Raw genomic sequence first — 10256 nt, 5'->3', positions numbered from 1 at the left:
GATTTCAGAACTATATTCGGGAGAGTAAGGCGATATAAGTTTGTTAATTTCGAATTGATAAGTCACATGGTTTGGCCGCCATCTTGGATTTAAGAAAAATATTAAATAATGTTTTCTCTGGAACCGCTTAACCAAACGAATCGAAAATTTGTAATTATCATCGAGAGGGCATTATGCACGCATGATAAAAATTATGACGTCACACGTCACATGGTTTGGCGGCCATCTTGGATAGAAAAACGCACCTTAACCGATTAACACGAAACTTCACAACCGTGTTCCAATACCCAGTTGGAAGCAGAATATAAATTTCTGATGTCATAGGTCACATGGTTCGTCAGCCATCTTGGATTGAAAAACAATATCTTCAAACGTCTTTTTCTCTGAAACGGCTGAACAGATCCAGGCGAAACTCGACCACTATGACCGCCTCTCCCTGACGAATAAAAAGTTCCAACCCCCTTTTGAGGTACGACGCAACGTTTGGCAGCCATATTGGATTGAAGGAAAAATATTAATTAATGTTTACTCTGGTACTACTGCATCAATAAATGTGAAGCATCACCTTTATGGTGCAACAGTCATGCGGAATGAGGGTTTGAAATTTCAACGGGATCGGGCGCAGGGTTTGGCAGCCATGTTGGTTTTAAGAAAAATATTAAATAATGTTTTCTCTGGAACTGCTTAACCTAGCGAAGCGAAAATTTGCACTTATCGTCTACAATTGTGTTTGCACATGTGGTGAAAATTATGACATCAGAAGTCACATGGTTTGGCCGCCATCTTGGATTGAAGGATAAATATTAATTAATGTTTACTCTGGAACCGCTTCCTCTGTATATGCGAAACTTCACATTTATAATTCAGGTGACATGCGAAACAAAAGTTTAAAATTTCAACCTGATCGGTCACGCGGTTTGGGAGCCAGAATTATTTAATTATTTGAATCTAGAAGCCAGTAATAACGAAATTGAACGCTTTGTGCTGCCCGGTTCAGAACTCGTCTGTTCCGCGCCCTCTCGAAGCAGGCCTCTGTTTGTATCACTATTAAATAATGTTTTTCTCTGGCACCGCTTATCCTTTCAATGCGAAACTTTGCGACTGTCATCTGCAGAAAGTCCCATGTTGTATCAAAGGCCGACACGTCTGGGTACCCGGTCATCACTGCCAGCAGTTATAAAGTGGCAGTTCTAGTTATTATTATTTTTCCGCCGGCATTTTGCACCCTTTTTCGCTTTAAAAATCATTTTCTCTGGAACACAAAGTCCGATCCACAGGAAATTTTCACCATAGTGTGTATCTTTTTTGATAGCACAATCACGTTATAATTATGACGTCATTGGTCACGTGGTACGGTCGCCATCTTGAAAAATGCGATAAACTTTGGACATCTGTATCTCGGAAACCGTGCAATGGAAAAATTTTTCGTTTGATACATTTTACTAAGCTCCCTATGGGGAACACGTGTGATTTTTGGTGACGTCATAGGTGAAGCGATATACCGGTGAAAATTCGTCAAGTAGAACGCCATATAGGAAAAATCTGAAAAATTCTGAGCGTCATCTACACCAAAATTCATCGTCAAAAATGTTATTTTTGACGTCATCGATGATGTAATTCGGCCGCCATCTTGTTTTTTAGTGTTTTTTAAAAAAAAATCTTCTTCTCCAGAAGGGCTGAACAGATTAAGGCAAAACTTTACAGGTACATTCCCCCTGAGGTCCTCTTTCAAGTTTGTTAATTTGTTGTTGATACGTCACATGGTTTGGCGGCCATCTTGAAAAAACCCTAAAACCTTCAAACATCTTCTTCTCCAGAAGCGCTGGTCCAATGAAGGCGAGATTTCAGAAATATATTCGTGACATGTATGCGATGCAAGTTTGTTAATTTCAAAGTGATAGGTCACATGGTTTGGCCGCCATGTTGGATTTAAGAAAAATATTAAATAATGTTTTCTCTGGAATTTCAAAAGCCATCGAAGCGAAAATTTGCAAGTGCCTTCCTCCCTCAACTCTGCATACATGGTAAAAAATTTTTACCTCAGAAGTCACATGGTTTGGCGGCCATCTTGGATAGAAAAATAGACCTTATCCGATTTACACGAAACTTAACACACTTGTTCGGGTCGACGATGGAAAGCAGAATATAAATTTCTGATGTCATAGGTCACATGGTTCGTCAGCCATCTTGGATTGAAAATGAATAAATTTTAAAAATCTTCTTCTCCAGAACGGCAAGACAGATGAAGACGAAACTTCACAAATATATACCCCATGAGGTCCTTTCTCAAGTTTGGTAATTTGTTATTGATCGGTCACATGGTTTGGCGGCCATCTTGAAAAAACCTTAAAACCTTCAAACATCTTCTTCTCCAGAAGCGCTGGTCGGATGAAGGGCAGATTTCAGAACTATATTCGGGACAGGTAGACGATATAAGTTTGTTAATTTCGAATTGATAAGTCACACGGTTTGGCCGCCATCTTGGATTGAAGAAAAATATTAAATAATGTTTTCTCTGGAACCGCTTAACCTAACGAATCAAAAGTTGGCAATTATCATCTACTATAGTATGTGCACGCTTGGTAAAAATTATGATGTCACAAGTCACATGGTTTGGCGGCCATCTTGGATAGAAAAACGCACCTTTACCGATTAACACGAAACTTCACAATCTTGTTCCAATACCCAGTTGGAAGCAGAATATAAATTTGTGATGTCATAGGTCACATGGTTCGTCAGCCATCTTGGATTGAAAAATAATATCTTAAAACGTCTTTTTCTCTGAAACGACAGAACAGATCCAGGCGAAACTCCACCACTATGACCGCCTCTCCATGACGAATAAAAAGTTCTCACCCCCTTTTGAGGTACGACGCAACGTTTGGCAGCCATAGTGGATTTAAGGAAAAATATTAATTAATGTTTACTCTGGAACTACTGCATCAATAAATGTGAAACATCACCTTTATGGTGGAACAGTCATGCGGAATGAGGGTTTGAAATTTCAACGGGATCGGACCCAGGGTTTGGCAGCCATGTTGGTTTTAAGAAAAATATTAAATAATGTTTTCTTTGGAACTGCTTAACCTTGCGAAGCGAAAATTTGCACTTATCGTCTGCGATCGTGTTTGTACATGTGGTGAAAATTATGACATCACAAGTCACATGGTTTGGCCGCCATCTTGGGTTGAAGGATAAATATTAATTAATGTTTACTCTGGAACCACTGCTTCTATATATACGAAACTTCAAATTTCTAATTTAGCCGACATGAGAAACAAAAGTTTAAAATTTCAACCTGATCGGTCACACGGTTTGGCAGCCAGAATTATTTAATTATTTGAATCTGTTCGCCAGTAATAAGGAAATTGAATGCTTTTTGCTGCCCGGTTCGCAGCTCTTCAGTCCCACGCCATATCGAAGCATGCCTCTGTTTGCATCACTCTTCAATAATGTTTTTTCTGGAACCACTTTCCCCATGAATGCGAAACTTTGCGACTGTCATCTGCAGAAAGTCCCATGTTGTATCAAAGGCGGACGGACTGGGTACCCGGTCATCACTGCCAGCAGTTATAAAGTGGCAGTTCTAGTTATTTATTGATTTTAGTTGTGCTTTTAACACTATTTCACCATATAAATTATATTTCTAACTTGTTAAACTCGGTCTTGACACATTGATATGTCACTGGCTGTTGGACTTTCTTTTGGAAAGGACGCAGGGAGTTAAAATTGACTCGTTGATTTATAATATATCACCATGAATACAGGTATGGCCCAGGGGTGTATTCGTTTCTCCATATTACCTCCACCACCGAAGGTGAAGGAGGTTATATTTTCACCCCTTTATTAATTGCTGGAATCCTTCGGATTTTGGCAATTATGTTGGTCGGTTGTGTGTGTCATTCTGTGTCTGTCTGTCAGTCTGTTTGTGTGTTTGTTTACCCTGCAGCAGCCACACCGTTTCAGCGATCATGACCAAACTGGGTACAGACGTCGGCCATGGTCCAACTTAGACACTTGTCGTTTTTGGTGAATCTAGGTTAAAGGTTAAGGTCAAGGTCACCGAAAAACCGAAATTCTTATTTTCGCAATAACGTCCGCTAAAATGGTTGTATCGACTTCAAACCGAATCTAAAATGTGCATCTTCCAATATTGCATCCAATCATATGTCTCATTGGGGTGTCACACCAACACCCATCTTAGCGGTCGGGGGTCGAATGTCAGGGGGGTCGGGTCAAAACTTTCAAATTGCGATAAAAATGCCATTTCAAGTCCGATTGACTTCCAAGTTATGATCCTGACCAAACTTAAGTGCTATAACTCAATAAACAGTAGCTCTATCGACTTATAAGAACCAAATTGATTTCCAGGTTTTTGTTTCTTCAGAGATCATGGAGATATGACAAAGTTATTCTGGCAATTCCTTGCTCAACGAGCAATTCCATGTTTGTCTCTTTGTCTCTTTGTGTGCAGGATATCTCAAAAAGTTGTGCATGGATTCAGATGGAATTTGGTGGGCAGGTTCGGTGTGTGACAAGCAACGAACTGATTAGATTTTGGTGAAGAAGTGATTCTGGATCGGGATACTAGAATTTTAAAAGTTATTCTTCACCATTGAGAGATAGTAGAGGGCCAAAAAAGATATCGAGCACGATTTCTCAAAAATGTCTTGGGCTTGATTTGTTCTCATGGATCACGCATTGCATGGCGAAGGTATGCGCTCTACCGAGTGCCCTTCGAGTTAAACTATCTTCATGGACGACTCTAAATCGAGCTGTTAGAAATTGTTTGATTACGAAATTTGCTGATGATACCGCCATTGCTGGCCTTATTGACATGACTGAAGATAACCATTGCAAACAAGTGGAAATTATAGTTGACTGGTGTTCTCAAAATAATCTGGAGTTAAATGGTGTGAAAACCAAGGAAGTTATTGTAGACTTTTGGGGAAATGGTTCTGAAATTGAACCATTTTTTTTCGAATGGAATAGAGTCGAAATTGATAAATCTTTTAAATTCCTTGGAATTCGCATTTCAGTAGATTTGAAATGGTCAGTCCATATGGATCATTGTGTTTAGAAAGCACAGGTCGGTTTTTTTTTTGTTTTTTTTTGAGACGCCTTAAGAGTTTGGGAATTGATCGTTTACTGGTGGTTACATTCTTTCAGGCAGTGGTGGAGAGTGTCTTGATGCTCTCTATCACTGTCTGGTATGGCAATGCCATGGTGGACAATGTATGCCGGATTGACAAAATTGTGCAGACTGCCCAGCGGATCGTCGGTGGTGGACTGATAAATGTGCAGTCCTTGTATAACAGTCGGGGGGGGGGGGGAGGGGGGAGGGTTGGTTTATTTCGGGACCAATATCACCTGGGGAAAATCTGCTTTTTGAGCTTTTTCCTCTGGGAAGCGTTATCGCTCTATTCGGACCTGGTCGAAACGTTTCCTCAATCGTTTTTATCCTATGGCATTATGTATGATGAATGAATGATTTCTTTGTATTTGTACTTGTATTTTAATTTTTGTTGTTTGTAGTTATTAATGTTACAACCTTTTTTTGTTTTTTCTTTTTTCTGGAGCTAATATGAAAACAAATTTCATTGTATATTTTATACATGTGACAATAAACTTGATTTGATTGATTCTGAGTAGGAGTGACAGCAATTGTTCATTTTTTATTGATGTTTGCACATGTTTTATGATTTTGTTAATACTGATGTTATTAGAATGAAAAATTATTATCCTCATTTTAAAAACATGTTATCAGCTGTATTATTATTATTATCACTATTACCAACACACCAATGAAGCCCTCATATACCACTCATGTGTAAAAACATAACACTGTTGGTAACACATCTCCATGTAAACAATGTCTCACTGTAATGACCCCTTTTAGTGCATTTTCGATTTGCACTATTTTCCAGGAACGCATCCTGAGCACTAAGCGAGGTATTACTGTATGTCCAGAAGGACCGCACCAGTGTAAATGTTGCACAGTATAATATGTTTCACCTGACATACAAGTCTGAATTGGTTGTGCCCACAAATAAGGATTTAATCCAGAAACCCACACATTGTTCTAATTATCAGGCAGTAATCTAAAAGCGAAGTATGTTGGAAGCACTGAATAGTAGGAGAGCACAGTAAGAACATTTCAGAGGGTGAACTCACCATCGAGTGGTCATCCCTTCTCGCTGCTTCATCCAATGTTCTATCACCGGTGCATTGTACTGGAAGCTCCCCCTCAAAAAACAGTGTTTGGATTGGAGTGAATGTTCTTGTCTTGCAACAACCTACCATGCATGGATCGTTGTGTCTGCATAAGGGAAAAAATGTTGCAATACACCCAAACAGATTGATAAAGAGGATGGAAATTAAAATAATACCAAGAGCAATTCAGATGATTAAATAGTAATTAGCAGGTACAATGTGGATATGAGTTCATATGTTTCACTGTGGCAAAAAATGAAGAAGAATACATTTATTTATATGTTTATAATTTCATCAGTCACAGTGGGAACACCTACTGAACTGCATTGCAGTGATGATTCAGAAATAATACCATATGTAGTTTTGTCATTAATTACAAAGAAGCCTGGTGTTGACTTCATGGTTAAGGTGGCTGCCTCCAGATCTTAGGGTCCTGAGTTCAAGCCCTCTGTCATGCCATTGAATCCTGAGTTCAAGCCCACTGTAACTTCCATTGAAACAACACCAGGTGGGTTGACTCAGCCCGTCATCCTTCTGAGCTTGGCAAAATGAGTACCAGCTTTCTGGGGTAATAAGCCATTCCAGTATCCTGTGTTGGAGTTGTGGCCTGTCCAGGATTGTACTCCTTAACCGAATGAAACTGCCTTGGCAGCTCTCTGCACTTCACGGCATGAAGGGAATGGTTATTAGTGGGGCAACTTAGCATAACAATTGTGCATTTTGTGAGGAAAGCACCAAATTTGGCAGACTAGTAGCCCATCATATTATGAACAGATTTGGATATTGGGCCATCTCAAAATTTTTGATGGCAGTGGAAAATGGCTGCCACAGCCATCCGTGGCTGAATTTGAGATGGCCCAATATCCAAATCTGTTCATAATATGATAGGCTACTATTGTGCCAAATTTGGTGCTTTCCTCACAAAATGCACAATTGTTATGCTATATTTAGCTAAGTTGCCCCACTGTAATATTTTTAATTAAGAAGTACTGCTTACATGTTCTGTATTGTTTTCCATTTTAATTTGTTGTAATAGGTGAGGTTAGTTATGGGAGCATGTGCCAAAACAGCGCGTCACTGCATCCACTTTCCACCGGTACTCCAGGGGCCTCTGTCTGGCCTTCCCCCAGGCAGATGCCAGGTCCATCCCCATCTCCTTGAGATGCTGGTCAACCTGCTGCAACCAGGAGGCATGTGGTTGGCCCATTGGCCTCCTCCACTCACGAGACTCCCTCGCTGAGAGAATCTGGCTAGCAGGATCAGCGTCAGGATAACGAGCCACATGTCCATACAGCCGCAACTGACGATCACGGACATGCAGGTAACAAATCTCATCTGAGTCTCTCAGCAACCGCTCGTTGGACACAAAATCAAACCAGCGATAGCCAAGGATTCTCCGAAGAGACCTGGTACCAAAGGAATTAAGTCTCCGTCTCAGATCTTTGGTCAGAGTCCAAGTCTTGCATCCATAGAGCAAGACTGGAAGCACCAAGGACCTGAAGACTCGGACTTTCGTCCTCCCGCACAGGCACCGGCAGCACCACACCCCATGATCCAGTGAATCCATGACTCCCCAGGCCCGACCCAGACGTCTATTGACCTCTGACTCACAGCCAGTAGAGACATGAATATCACTGCCAAGGTAAGTGAATCTCTCCACGACCTCAACATCCTCACCACAAACACACAGACAGGACAGCAGCATCCAAGATGTCATTGAAAGCCTGGATCTTAGTTTTGACCCAAGAAACCCGTAATCCCAGTGGCTACGACTCCTCATTCAGCACTTTGAGGGCCCCCAAAAGGATATCTAAAGTCTCCGCAAAGATGACTGCATCATCTGCGAAATCAAGGTCCGAGATCATGACATTCCCAAACGATGCACCGCAGCTTGATCTTTCTAACATCCTCCCTAAAATCCAGTCCATACAAGTGCTGAAAAGTGTGGGGGTCGTGAAAAGTCATACACACCCCTGACAAACTCCAGTAACAACTGGAAATAAGTCAGAGATGGTACCACCACACTTCACAGCACTCTCAGTACCAGAGTAGAGTTTAGACATCAGATCGATAAGTTTTAGTGGCACCACACGAAGACCAAGAATCTTCCAGAGGGCATGCCGAGTCACTGAATCGAACGCTTTGCAGAGATCAACATAGGCTGCAAGCAGCCCCTGCCGAAACTCTCGTCTGCGTTCGGTGAGGACACCCTAACCCTAACCCTAACCCTAACCCTAACAGCCTGTGGACAGGTGATTCTCGTCCCGCTTACAGGGGAATTCGCACATTACGTTCATCCAAGCCCATCCCTCGGAGCACTGCAGTTCGAGCAGAGAGTGGTAGGCTCTTGACAGAGGAGTCTGAAGTGAAGGCCCGCTGGGCCGGTTACTTTGAGCGGTTGTACCAGGCTGATCCCCCAGCTGTCGAGTTGGACGTCAAGGGTGTTACAATCCCTGTTGCTGACCCTCGAATCAACTGTGGTCCACCATCGCTTGTGGAAACACGGGCTGCGGTGAGCCAGTTGAAACGGGGCAAAGCTCCAGGGATCTGTGGCATCCATGCTGAACTTCTCAAGGCTGGTGGAAATGCTGCACTCGTGTCGTTGCATGCAGTTTTGTGCTCTGCCTGGAACACAGGCATCATCCCAACTGACTGGAAGAGGGGCCTTGTTGGCCCTCTCTGGAAAGGGAAGGGTGATCGCCAAGACTGCAACAACTACCGAGGGGTGACGCTGCTCTCAGTGCCGGGCAAGGTCTTTGCTCAGATAATTCTTGATAGGGTTCGCCACCATCTGCTTGAGCACCAGCGTCCAGAGCAGTCAGGCTTTACACCAAAGAGGTCAACGATTGACCGTATCCTTGCTCTTCGTGTCCTCACCGAACGCAGACGAGAGTTTCGGCAGGGGCTGCTTGCAGCCTATGTTGATCTCTGTAAAGCGTTCGATTCAGTGAATCGGGATGCCCTCTGGAGGATTCTTGGTCTTCGTGGGGTGCCACCAAAACTGATCGATCTGATGTCTGAACTCGACTCTGGTACTGAGAGTGCTGTGAAGTGTGGTGGTACCATCTCTGACTTATTTCCAGTTGTTACTGGAGTTCGCCAGGGGTGTGTACTGGCCCCCACAGTTTTTAGCACTTGTATGGACTGGATTTTAGGGAGAATGTCAGAAAGATCAACCTGCGGTGCATCGTTTGGGAATGTCAAGATCTCGGACCTTGATTTCGCAAATGATGCAGTCATCTTTGCGGAGACTTTAGATATCCTTTTGGGGGCCCTCGAGGTGCTGAATGAGGATTCAGAGCCGCTGGGATTACGGGTTTCTTGGGTCAAAACTAAGATTCAGGCTTTCAATCACATCTTGGATGCTGCTGTCCTGGTTGTGTCTGTTTGTGGTAAGGATGTTGAGGTCATGGAGAGATTCACTTACCTTGGCAGTGATATTCATGTCTCTGCTGGCTGTGAGTCAGAGGTCAATAGACGTCTGGGTCAGGCCTGCGGAGTCATGGATTCATTGGATCATGGGGTGTGGCGCTGCCGGTACCTGAGCGGGAGGACGAAAGTCCGAGTCTTCAGGTCCTTGGTGCTTCCAGTCTTGGTCTATGGATGCGAGACTTGGACTCTGAGCAAGGATCTGAGATGGAGACTTAATTCCTTTGGTACCAGGTCTCTTCAGAGTATCCTTGGCTATCGCTGGTCAGATTTTGCGTCCAACGAGTGGTTGCTGAGAGAGACTCGGATGAGATTTGTTACGTGCATGGTCCGTGAGCGTCAGTTGTGGCTGTATGGACATGTGGCACGTTTTCCTGACGCTGATCCTGCTCACCAGATTCTCTCACCGTGGGAGTCTCCTGAGTGGAGGAGGCCAATGGGCTGACCACGTGTCTCGTGGTTGCAGCAGGTTGACCAGCATCTCAAGGAGATGGGGATGGGCCTGGCATCAGCCTGGGGAAGGCCAGACGGAGGCCCCTGGACTACCGGCGGAAAGTGGATGCAGCAACGCCCTGTTCTGGCACATTCCCCCTTACCTGACCTGACCTGTAGAA

At 43.2% G+C, this 10256-nt stretch overlaps 1 long non-coding RNA gene across 1 annotated transcript in view; it reads right to left on the bottom strand.

Moving 5' to 3' along the window:
- Window positions 1–6233: 6233 nt before the first annotated feature.
- LOC147014960 (uncharacterized) overlaps window positions 6234–10256 on the bottom strand; it is an 84341-nt gene continuing 80318 nt past the window's right edge. Inside the window, exon 6 of the long non-coding RNA XR_015050166.1 lies at window positions 6234–6319. This is a non-coding gene — a long non-coding RNA (uncharacterized LOC147014960). The remainder of the gene's footprint in view (window positions 6320–10256) is intronic.

The sequence above is a fragment of the Eptatretus burgeri genome, chromosome 12 (assembly GCF_056783735.1).
Source record: "Eptatretus burgeri isolate ZD-2024b chromosome 12, Ebu_testis_v1, whole genome shotgun sequence".
Taxonomy (NCBI): Eukaryota; Metazoa; Chordata; class Myxini; order Myxiniformes; family Myxinidae; genus Eptatretus; species Eptatretus burgeri.
This window is presented reverse-complemented; position numbering and strand designations above follow the sequence as displayed.